This window comes from Malus domestica, chromosome 05, assembly GCF_042453785.1.
Source record: "Malus domestica chromosome 05, GDT2T_hap1".
NCBI classification, from domain to species: Eukaryota; Viridiplantae; Streptophyta; class Magnoliopsida; order Rosales; family Rosaceae; genus Malus; species Malus domestica.
Window position 1 is genome coordinate 40809511 of NC_091665.1, and position 12329 is coordinate 40821839.

The 12329-nt window shown below is 38.3% G+C and overlaps 1 long non-coding RNA gene across 2 annotated transcripts; it reads left to right on the forward strand.

Moving 5' to 3' along the window:
• The first annotated feature begins 52 nt into the window (after positions 1-52).
• LOC139195796 (uncharacterized) lies at positions 53-7636 on the forward strand. 2 transcript variants are annotated; one of them, XR_011580825.1, is made up of 7 exons: positions 53-272; positions 374-442; positions 1019-1082; positions 1854-1923; positions 2252-2513; positions 6448-7180; positions 7321-7636. It is a non-coding gene; the product is annotated as an uncharacterized lncRNA (long non-coding RNA). The 2 variants fall into 2 exon arrangements; XR_011580826.1 differs by lacking the exon at positions 1019-1082.
• Positions 7637-12329: the final 4693 nt, after the last annotated feature.

A 12329-nucleotide genomic window follows, 5' to 3' on the forward strand; every position in this document is an offset into this window, starting at 1 on the left:
TTTTTTGTTTTTCCCCCGGTCTCTCTCTTCCTTTTTCGTCTCTCTCCCCCTAACTCTCCCTTAGCTCTCTCCCTCTCAGCTATCCCGTACCTCTCTCCCTCAACCTCTCGCATCTCTCTCTTCCCCTGGACTCACTAGGACCGAGTCACCATCGAAGAGAGGCTCGCAACGAACCCCGGACCCTGCCCTGCGAGTTCGACGGCACGGAGTAAGCTCCGGCGACTTTCGAGATAATTTCCGGCCAAACCACTGCGAGTTAGCCGGCGTGTAAGGTATCAATCTCTTCGTCTCGTCGAGTACTACAACTTTCCTTTTTGTTTCACTCAATTTCATTGAGTATTGAAGAAGTTATACTCATTTGAATCTTACCCAGTTTCCGGCGAGTCCGACGGATTTCGAAGCATTTTCCGGCCAAACCCAGGCGAATTAGACGTCGTGTGAGGTACCATTCTATTCCTCTCTTCCAGGGCTACAACTTTTGTCTTTGTCTCGCTTGATTTCGTTGAGTAGTGACAAAGTTATGGCCGTTTAAAGTTAGGTGGTTTTCCGGCCGAATTTCCGGCCTTCCCTCTCTCGGTAAAACCAGGCCATCTGGCCTCTCCCCTTTCCCCCCCCCCTCGGGCCTTAGGCCCATGATGTCTTAAGCCCAGTACCCTAACCCATTCAGTTTTTATTTTTAGTTATATGTTTTTAAAACCCAAAGGGCTCGGGCCCTAGTTTTGGTTGGCCTTGGGCCGGTTTTCAACCAAGGGCTTAAAGCCCTGATTTCTGTTAGGAGGCCTTAGGGCCTTGTGTAGTGTGTGTGTGTGTGTGTGTGTGTTTATAGTATATGTATGTGTTTGGGCTTAAACCCAAACCCCTTTCCTAACCCTAAACCATTTTAACCCAAAACCTTAGAAATCCTAAAACCCATTAAAACCCTAAACCCATCCAATCCCAAATCCCCTATTTTAATTTAATTCAAACCAAATCTTTTAGAAAATCCTTTTATTTATTAATTATACATTCTTGTTCTTAGGTAAAATTGCTAGTAGAGAAATTCTAAATCCTTATTCGCGCGACTCTTCTGCTAAGGAATATTTGTGAGTGGACCCCTTCTAAAATTACATGATTTGATAATTTAATTGCATAAATGATTAGCATGCCTACGGATTTATGATTTGATTTATGTGAAGCCTGATGATTTAATATATTGATTATCGTCTCGTGTTTTTGGTGAGGAATTAATTGTTGGCCTATATTGAGCTATATTTTAATATATCGTATTTTCTATAAAAACCATGAACTGATAGACTATCTGATAAATGACGATAGGATGCTAGAACATGTTTTTGAACCCCTTTTTATAGTGTAGACGATGATCGGTAACCTATGCTATGAAGTGGTTATTTACGAGAGGCGTAACATTTTGTGCGTACCTAGTGGACACTATGCCGCCTGGGGCGAGGATCTGGTATTGGCATTTAGGCCGGGAGAAATAATCCCTAGCTACGGGCTGAGGGACATGAAGAGGCATTGGGCCGGGTGGTAGTTATCTCTGGCTACGGGCGCAAAGACTTAGGTGCAGGCATTGGGCCGGGAGTTATATTTATTCGGTGATCTTACTAGCAGCACACCGTGTTTACGAGACGATTTATGAGACGTTTACTGTTTTGATTTCTGCGATGAGATTCCGCAATATGGCTTTTGAGATATTTTTGGCATGCTAGGCTTTTTATTAAATCCATCACTTATTATGTTAATAGTTTTCATTTATATAAACTGTGGGGGTTAGTATCTTGATAACTGTTTTATTATTATCGTATATATATATAAACTTGGTCCACTCACCTTTGTTTTGCGCCCCCATTCAGGACTTAGAATCAAGGCACCTAATCCCGGCGTCAAGGAACTTCCGCAGCAGCATCTTCGAGTCCTTTCGGGGTAGGACCCACTCCTTTATTCATTAAATTTTAACTTAATTCTTTTTTAGTGATTAGGTTTAGTTGTATGCTCTGAGCACGTTCCTAAACTGTTAACTCATTGTATTTCAAATTTTTAACCCTTATCTATTTCTTATTCTTAGCTTTTGTATCAATTAATGGCTTTCGTCACCCCCGGGTGTAGGCCAGCACGTGTCGATCCTGGTATTCGGGGAATATCAGGGTCGGGGCGTGTCATAAACTGTGGGGGTTAGTACATCGATAACTGTTTTATTATTATTGTATATATGAACTTGGTCCACTCACCTTTGTTTTGCGCCCCCATTCAGGTCATAGCAACGAGGACTACGAGACGACATACGAGGCATTCCCCTACCAGTAGTCGGGGCGTGTCACTTACTAAAGGCTTAATGGTGGTAGCAAGAGCACGACATTGTTGTACGTTGTACCGGTCAAATGCCAAGGTTTTGAAAGGTGAGTTGAATGCTGTGGAGGACTCATCTCTAGACTTGTGGCATAAGAGGCTAGGCCACATGAGCGAGAAAGGCCTACAAGTTTTGGCAAAGAAGTCTCACATTCCCTTTGCCAAAGGTACGTCCTTAAACTCTTGTGAGCACTGTTTATTCGGAAAACAAAGAAGAATTAGTTTTTCTATTCCATCTACAAAGAAAGGAAATTTGTTAGATCTTGTTTATTCAGATGTGTGTGGTCCCATGGAAGTCGAGTCACTTGGAAAAAATAAATATTTTGTTACTTATATTGATGATGCTTCACGAAGGGTCTGGGTTTTGTTGAAATCCAAAGACCAGGTGTTTCAGACATTCTAGGAGTTCCATGCTATGGTGGAGAAGGAAATTGGGAAACCTTTCAAGTGCCTTCGTAGCGACAACGGCGGCGAGTACATATCTCATCAGTTTAAAGAGTATTGTGTGAAACATGGCATACGTCATGAGAAGACAGTTCCTGGAACTCCACAACATAACAGTGTTGCTGAAAGAATGAACCGAACCATCAAGGAGAAAGTCAGGTGTATGCTGAGGACTGCAAAGTTATCTAAGCAGTTCTGAGGTGAAGCTGTAAGGACAGCCTGCTATTTGATCAACTGATCTCCATCAGTACCATTAGGTCTTGATGTTCCAGAGAGAGTATGGACTGGTAATGATGTGTCTTACTCTCATCTGAAGGTGTTTGGTTGCAAAGCTTTTGTGCATGTGCCTAAAGAGCAGAGATCGAAGTTAGCCTACAAAGCTACACTATGCATCTTTCTTGGTTATGGCGGTGAAGATTTTGGTTACAGATTATGGGACCCATACCAGAAGAAGTTTATCCGAAGTAGAAACGTGGTCTTTTATGAAGATCAACAATTGGGGAATGATAAAGAGGCACAACCAGATGGCGTAGTCAGAGGAGTTGATCCATTAGCTTCAGATGAAGAAAGTCACGATGACATCCTGAAGCAGCTGCCAATGAAGTGCCTGCAGAACCAGATAATGCTGATCAGGGGGAGCCTGATCAAGATGTGCCAGATCATGAGATTGCTGATCAGGGGGAGCCTAGTCAAGAAGAGCAGATTCAAGGAGAACCCAATCAGGGGGAGCCTCCAGCCCCGCAAGAGAATGAAATCAGGTCAGAAGATCCAACAGAAGTCGAAGACCGTCTACCAAGTATTCTTCATTAGAGTATATCATGTTGACTACTTATGGAGAGCCCAAAACTTATGAGGAGGCCAGAGTTCATAACGACAATGATAAATGGATGAAGGCAATGGAGTCAGAGATGAATTCCTTATTAAAGAATGATACTTATGAGCTGGTGGAACTTCCAAAGGGCAGAAAAGCATTGAAAAACAAGTGGGTGTTCAAATTGAAAATGGACGACAACATGACAAGGTACAAGGCTCGTTTGGTGGTCAAAGGTTTTGGTTAAAAGAAAGAAGTTGACTTTGATGAGATTTTCTCACCGGTGGTGAAGATGACTTCCATTTGAGTTATCTTTGGTATGGCAGCAAGCATGGATCTTAAGCTCAAGCAATTAGACGTTAAAACTGCATTTCTCCACGGCAACTTAGAAGAGGAGATATATATGGAGCAACCCAAAGGCTTTGAAGTCAAAGGTAAAAAAACTTTGGTGTGCAAGCTCAAGAAAAGCTTATATGGTCTTAAGCAGGCTCCGAGACAGTGGAATAAGAAGTTCAACTAATTCATGGTGAGTAATGGGTACAAGAGAACTCATGCTGACTCTTGTGTCTATATCAAACAATTTTTTGGAGGTAAATTCATCATTTTATTGCTTTATGTTGATGACATGTTGATTGTCGGTCAAGATGCTTCTATGATTAAAAAGCTCAAAGAAGAGTTATCTAAGTCATTTGACATGAAGGACTTAGGGCCAGCCAAGCAGATTTTAGGCATGGAGATAATTCGTGACAGAAAATCCAAGAAGTTGTGGTTGTCACAAGAAAAGTATGTTGAACGGGTGCTTGAAAGGTTCAACATGAAAGCAGCCAAACCGGTAAGCTCACCTTTAGCCAATCATATCAAGTTGAGCAAAGAGTCGTGTCCAAAAACATATGAAGAAAAGGAGAAAATGGCAGTTGTTCCCTACTCTTCAGCGGTGGGAAGTATCATGTATGCAATGGTGTGCACACGGCCAGATATTGCTCATGCAGTAGGTGTGGTGAGCAGGTTTCTCTCTAATCCAGGGAAGGACCACTGGGAAGCTGTTAAGTGGATTCTTAGATATTTGAAGGGGACTTCTAAGATGTGCTTCTGCTTTGGCTGTTCCAAACCAATCTTAGAAGGATTTACAGATGCTGACATGGGAGGTGACCTGGATGGTATAAAATCTACGTCTGGGTACTTGTTTACTTTTGCAGGGGGAGCCGTGTCTTGGCAATCCAAGTTGCAAAAATATGTTGCCTTGTCCACAACTGAGGCTGAATACATAGCCGCTACAGAAGCATGCAAGGAGTTGTTGTGGCTAAAGAGGTTTCTCCAAGAGTTGGGTTTGAAGTAGAGTGATTATGGCGTTTATTGTGATAGTTGGAGTGCTCTGGATTTGAGCAAGAATACTACATATCATTCACGCACTAAGCACATTGATATTCGTTATCACTGTATTAGAGATGCTATCGAGAACAAGTTGTTACAACTGAAGAAGATTCATACCGATAATAATTCTTCAGACATGTTGACAAAGGTAGTCACAAAATCAAAGTTGGAATTCTGCATTAAGGCTGCTGGGATGGACTCCAGGTAACTTGGAGTCATGATCGGAATTCCTCCCTCATGGACTGGAGGGGGAGATTGTTGGTATATGGTCCAGCCAATGATCAATGTTCTAGATTATTCTAGTAAGCAAGTGAGGTGGCTGGAGCATGCTAGACAATTCTAGCATGTTATTAAGTTGATGGAAGAAGCTAGAGAGTACTAGCTTCCTTGGTTGCAAATGGAAAGATCTAGAAGCTACAATTTTGTGGCCAGTCTAGAATTATCTATGCTAGAGGTTTGAAGAATACACTAGAAACTAGTAGAATGCCAAACCCTCACCTATAAATATGGGTGTGATGTTATAGTGAAGTAACCAATTAAGAACCAAGTGTGAGTAGCAAAGGATCAAGTCCAAAGCTAGAGCTCCACTCCAAGAGTGAGAGTGAGAGTGTTCCACTACACATTGTGAGCGAAATTTAGAGTGATAGAAAGTGTGTGTCATACTTTCTTGTATCCATCAAACCTTGTCTTTGGCTTGGTAAGACTACTCTTGTTGTACTCATCTTTTTCATATAGTGAAGATTGATCCTTGTTTCGTGGTCGTAGGCATAATTGCCGAACCATGTAAATTCTTGGTGTCCATTTTCTACTTTACCTTGAGCATTCTCTATCTTGTAGTACCGACATTCCTAACAAATGAAACCTTGCGTAGAACTCTGCTAAGTTCAAAACCCTGGCCGTCGTCGGGCCTCATGCCAATGCTACTACCAAGGTCATGATCGGAAAATATGCTGGTATTGAAAATACAAAAAATGTTTCCAAACTCTTACGTGAACAAATGTGTTACATGTAACATGATTACTTACTACATTGTGTACGTGTTCCTTGCAGTACACTTCACCTCGTGATGCTTTCAAATCCTATGGAAAAGTGAGGTATGAAGTGGGATGTGATGTTGCATGTCTAAATGAGAGCTTGATATATATTCACTGCCATGGCAGCCGCCAAGGCAGTTCATGCAACCATAGTTATGGTGGGATTGGACTCATCGGTTGAAGCGGAGGGCTTGGACAGAGTTGACCTCCTTCTTCCTGGTTACCAAACTCAATTATCAACCAAGTTCTTCGCCAAACAAAATGATAATCATAAGTACAAGAACTGTTAATAGAACTGCATTTTTAGACCACATGATGCGACAATTAGTATGTTAGCCAATATTTAATTATAATAAAGATAATAGATGTAATAAGTACATATCAATTGCTTCGTCAAGTGATCACCTAACGTCCTAACAATATAAGTTGACTATGTTACAGGAGGAAGATTACCTCTTACATGGTATGAAGCTGGTTACGTCAAAATGCTACTCGATACCCTAGGCTATCCTGGTCGTACATACAAACTCTTAAATGGCTCTACCGTTTATCCATTTGGCTATGGCCTTAGCTACACTCAATTCAACTACACCCTAATAGCTGCAGTTGAATCGATGAATATTTTGTTGAACAAGACGCAACACTGCCACAAATTTTAGTACGGCGATGAAACATACAAGCCATCCTGCCCAGCAGTCCTTTTAGATGACTTGTAACACGATCTTTCGGTCAAGGTTGAAGTGAAACATGTAGGCAAAAGGGATCGGAGTGAGGTTGTTTTTGTTTACTCAAAGCCCCCAGACGGAATTGTAGGCACTCATGCTAAGCAGGTGATTGGGTTTGAGAGGGTGTTTGCGAAAAGTGGACAAAAAACGGAGGTTAATGGGTGAAATATAATTTTTATTTTATTTTTGTAATATTACTTTGATTTGCAGATATGTCATTGCAGCAATACTAGTTATATTTTCAATTTAAACAACATCCTATATATTTTCATATTGCATGTTGTGTGGGTAACCTCAAACAGATATGTCAAACATTTTTTTTTCTAATTTGTTGTAGTGTATCCATTTTTTGGTGCAGAGCTCCACGATTGGCTAGCGTGAATCTTGGTATCTTCATATGCATGCAATGTTCAGGGATCCATAGGAGTCTTGGGGCACATATACCAAAGGTATAATTTTCGGTTATGCAAAAACTTCAAATTCGTTTTATTATTTGTATGGTACTCAATTCCATATTTTATGCTTTACGCTAATGAGTTTCGATTCTATTTTTATCTGCATTATTATGATGATTTGGATGCTTTTGTAGGTGAGATCTGCCACTTTGGATACATGGCTCCCAGATAGGGATGGGCAAAATACTTATGGGTTTGGGTAACTGCGGTTATCCGCCCATATAAAGTTCACGATTAGGGTTATGGGTAACCGTTTAAACGAACAAACGGTTATGAATATAGCCATTTATAAGTGAAATTTAAATGGACGGTTATGGGTATTACCCGGGGTTATAATGGGTATCCAACGGTTATGGGTATTACTTGCGGTTATAACGTGTGTCCATTTACCCATTTAATTCAATATATGTAAAATTAAAAAAAAAAAAAAAAGCTCAGCAGACCTAACAAGTTTTGGCCCTGCTCTAATTCTATCAATTTAACCGCGGTTATAAATTGAATCCAAACTGACTTTGGATTGGTGCTCCCCTACGCGCCTCCAAATCAGCCCCATTGCCCGATTGGATTTTCCGGTACGAATCACTGCATCAATTACCCTTTATCTCCATCAAGATTTCATCTTTCTTCTACCCTTCACGCCATTCTTCCATGCCTTGTTGTTTTTTCGACTTTTAGTTCCTAAATGGGATACTAATTCAATTTATATTTTTTTTTGTTGGCCTCTTTTGATGGCAACGAGTCGATGAGATTTTGTGATTGAACGTGCTGAAGTATTAGTGTTCGAAAGTGTTTAGTTTCAGAATACTTTGGAGATTTGAATCATCTAGTATTCAAGATAATGACTACTTTTTGTTTTTAGAAGCTTTACTTTGTAATCATATGGATTATAATTAAAGTTGGGTGTAATAGAAAAATATTGTTTGTAAACTATTATTTTAATTATTGGAATTGTATGAGGACTTAAATGATTAAAATAGGAAAATGCATTCTAAAATTTACCTATAACGATGTTTAATTATCAGAAAACGAAAATTACGACAAATTTTTCTTTTGTAATTTTCAAATTGTTAAAAAAACATGTAGACGGGTGAAAAATGAATAAATGGGTAAAAAAAGGATAAATGGGTAAACGGGTATGGTTATGGTTAAATGGGTACACGGTTATGGGTATGGTTAACCGTTTATAAACGGTTATGGATTTGGGTATAACCGTTTATGCAATTACCCAACGGGTAAACGGTTATGCGGGTATGAACATAAACGGTTATGGGTAAATTACCGCGGTTACGCGTCCGCCATAACCATTGCCCATCCCTACTCCCAGAGTAGGTTGCATATATCCAATGTAAGTACCAATGCTGTTATACCAGCTTCTTTCCATTATGGTAGTAAGGTTATATCTCTGTCAAGCAAGGTCGCATTGAGAGAGAGAACACCAAGGGCACTCTCTCTTACCCTCACTGACCCACATTAAAAAAGAGGCACATTATGTTTGCACCCTATTTTCGCATACTTTCATCTTGTTGTAAATTTCGATGTTCTCTCTTTGTTGGTCCATTTGCTTATCCTTTTCAAATGTTGGTTCATCTTATGCAAATATTGATATGCTTAACAGCCTGCTGCCTATGTGCAATGGAGCACCACAAATTTCTCTGCATTATGGTTGTTAGGACAATTGATTAGGTTGCAGGATGAATTTGTCTTTGATGAAGGCACTCCACCCTATACATATTCCTTTGCAAGATGGATGATGATCTCATCTTTCAATCTTTCTGGTTTCCCTATTTATAATTTAATTTCTCAATTTTAATTCGCTAGATGTGGATGATGTTTATTAATTATTTGTTCTTACCTTTCACTTCAGCAGAAACCCCCAATTCATTTTATAGTTCTTTCAATTAATTTGGAAGTTCAAGTTCTCTCTTTGATTTTTTTTCTTTCAATTAATTTAATTCATGATTTATCGTTGTTGTTGTTTGTTTGTTTGTTTGTTTGTTTTTTTTTTTTTTTTTTTTTTTTTTTTTTTTTTTTGTGATAGGTTAACTGTCTGTTGGCTAAAACCACTTAGTGACCTCTTGATCAACCTGTACAGATTGCTCTCTGGGCACCAAGCATTATGTTTGAATCGAGAGGCATAGGTGGGAGAGAAAACAGAGAGAACCCATAAAGAAAGGGCAAAAGAGACAGCTTCCTCCATGCAGATTAGGATAAGACTAAGAGACATGCAACGATTATACTGATCGTTTCAAATGGTACATGAATTTCCAACTTCGCCCTTTTTAGCATGTTGCTACAGTAGTTTAATTAATATTTGTCCCCAAATTTTAATTCCTACGTTCTCATTCTATCTAAAGATTGTTGTATGATTTTATTTTGAACTTCTTCGTTTTTATTTATTCTCCTCCGTTTGAACGCTCTTCTTTCTTTATTCTTCCTATTTCTTCACTTTAATTTGTAATATATTTTTTTTTGTTTTGAACTTAAGAATTTTGTTTTATGTGATTGAATCAAGAAACTCCACATGGTTGCAGAAAAAAGAATTATTTTGTTTGTTGTAAGTTCATAAAAAAACTTCAAACTCTGTTTTCCTTTTTTTGGGTTTTATTAGTTTATATAAATTTTAATATATTTTGTAAATGAGTAATGAGCCAAAAAAAATTTAAAAAACATTACCAGATTAATGCTGGGTTTTATGTTCTAATTGATGGGTTTTGGTCAAAAGGGGTTCAGATATTTAGGTTTGATAGCTCTGTTTTATTTGCTTTTAGGGCTTTGGAGAGTTTGAATTTGGGGCAATGGGGTTCAAGGTTTGTATGAATCATTCATGCAGAACAGCCAATACACACGAATGAAGGAAAGGTTGATCTTTGTAGTTCGGTGGATTTGCCAGTCTCTGCTCCAAAGTGCAGGTAATTTGTTAGCCCTCTTAGATTTTGCTTACCAAGTTTTAATTTTTCAACCATTTTTAAGTTGTGATTTTTTCAATGATGTGTTTTATGGTGTTTGAGTTTGGATACTTTGAACCCAGGTGCTTCTAGACATCTTGAAAAAGCACTAGGAAGGAGGTTGTTATTAATGATTAGACAAACAATTATCCACATTCTCTGAATAGGATTTCACCCAAATATGAAGTAAACCCAATACTTAGAATTGTATACCTCTCGGACAATTTAAAAAAGGGGGTTTTAACGAAAAGCCCGTTGTACTGTTCACTTTAACGAAAAACCACATTTTAACACTAAAAAGTCAAACCTGATACTATTCACTTTACCTTTTATTTTGTCCTTATCGTTAAAACTCAAAGTTTTCAAGCCTTTTTCATTAGTTTTCTTTTGAGAAAAATTGATATCACCTTTGCATTTGTATGTTATCACTGTAAAGATTATTCTTTCGATCAGTTAGATGTCACGGTTTTTATAATCAATGCTTTGGTTAGCTATAAATCCAAACATCATTTTCATAAAATTTGTTTTCTGCCAACATATTAATTTTGCTCAATGATAATGCCATAATTGGAATATTTTTTATAGAAATGATGCAATGGGTTAATATGAAATTCCGAACTTTAGGTGATGATTGAACTCATACATGACTGCTACTGCACATGCTCCTCTTTTTTGGTTGTTGGGTTTTATTTTTATTTCATTTTTTGGTAAATACAATTGTTTTTGCAAAGAACTGACTTTTCTCTTATTTATAGTTCTCTATGCATGTAGTTTCACCTTTTTTGATCTCGAGTATCCGGTTGGCTTTATTTATCAGGCACAGAGTTGTGATTCTGGATGCTGACATGATTAACCACAGGTTGGTGTTCCTTGAGAACTTGGTGCGAAGAAGTGCAAGCATGTTACAGCGTATTATAGGAATATTACTACTACTTTTTTTCCCCTTTCTGTAAATGATACTAGATTTTAACCGAGACCAGATTGTATCACACAAAAGCATTGTTTTGCAATCATATTTTGTATTTTGATTTTCCGGTCAAGGAATTTATATTCAGGTTCATATAACTGCTTTCTAGAAGTGCTTCTATGTTTTTTTAGGAAGCATTTGGAATTGGATAGGAACTTCAAACATGTTTCAAATAAATGCACTTCTAGCAGAAGCGCTTAAAAGCAGAAGTGCTTCATATAGAAGGGGTTCCAAACTAAAAAGCCCTTTGTTTCATTGCAAGTTGAAGAATTGGTTTTGGATTTCAGGTCAAGGTTTCTAAGTACATTGGGAAGAAGTATGTGATTCTCTTTTTTAACCCATTGCACTTCACATTTGTTTGTCCTGCAGTTAAGTACGTTTTCACAATCAACATTTCTGCATACAAAATTTTAATCTTTATTAGATGCTTATCTATCTTAATTTGATTGATTTGCTAAAATTTGTGCCCCCACCTTGCAGAAATCACCGCTTTCAGCAACCACCATGCTAAGTTTGCGGAGTTCAACATAGAAATCTTGCATTTTTCAATTGACACTGGGGTATGTTGCCCTGCTCCCCACTATCTTCAGTACCACATAAAAGGGTTGCAATTTTGCGTCCATGGAGTTATTTGTTTTGAAATGCCGAATTGAATGAATTTTGTGTTATATATCTCTAGACAATTTTTCAGGAAATCTCGTCCCGGTTCTCCCTATTCGAAGAAAATTATTCAACAGGCTTTGATTTCAAGGTACCGTAAGGTTTTCATTCCCGCTGCATCGCGCGGGGCATTTCTCGCTAGTATCACTCTATTTTTGTAAATAAAAATACTGTAACAAAGTAACTTTTAGACAATTAAGCTAACAGGGAACAGATATGCATAAATAAATATTAGTCTAAGCAGTCAAGAGTAAGCAGGATATGACATGGTTTGCAATATATGACCAGAGGAAAACAAATGCAGGAAAGAACACAATTGAGTTTCATTGTCCTTTCTTTCTACTTTTAGTAGTTTGACTTCTAGCACTCGCGTTCATCTCCTTAGTTATTTGTTGGTTTAGGTACACACTGTGTATTACATGATATGTACTTGCTCCTCTGTTTTGCTTTATCTATTCAAAGGCATATTCCATCAAGCCGCCGTTGCAGCTGTGGTTCTGAATTTAATCTAAGCAAGCAAGCAGGGTAGGCAAATTCATTGTTGAAGCCAAATTTCCAGGACACAGTAAAC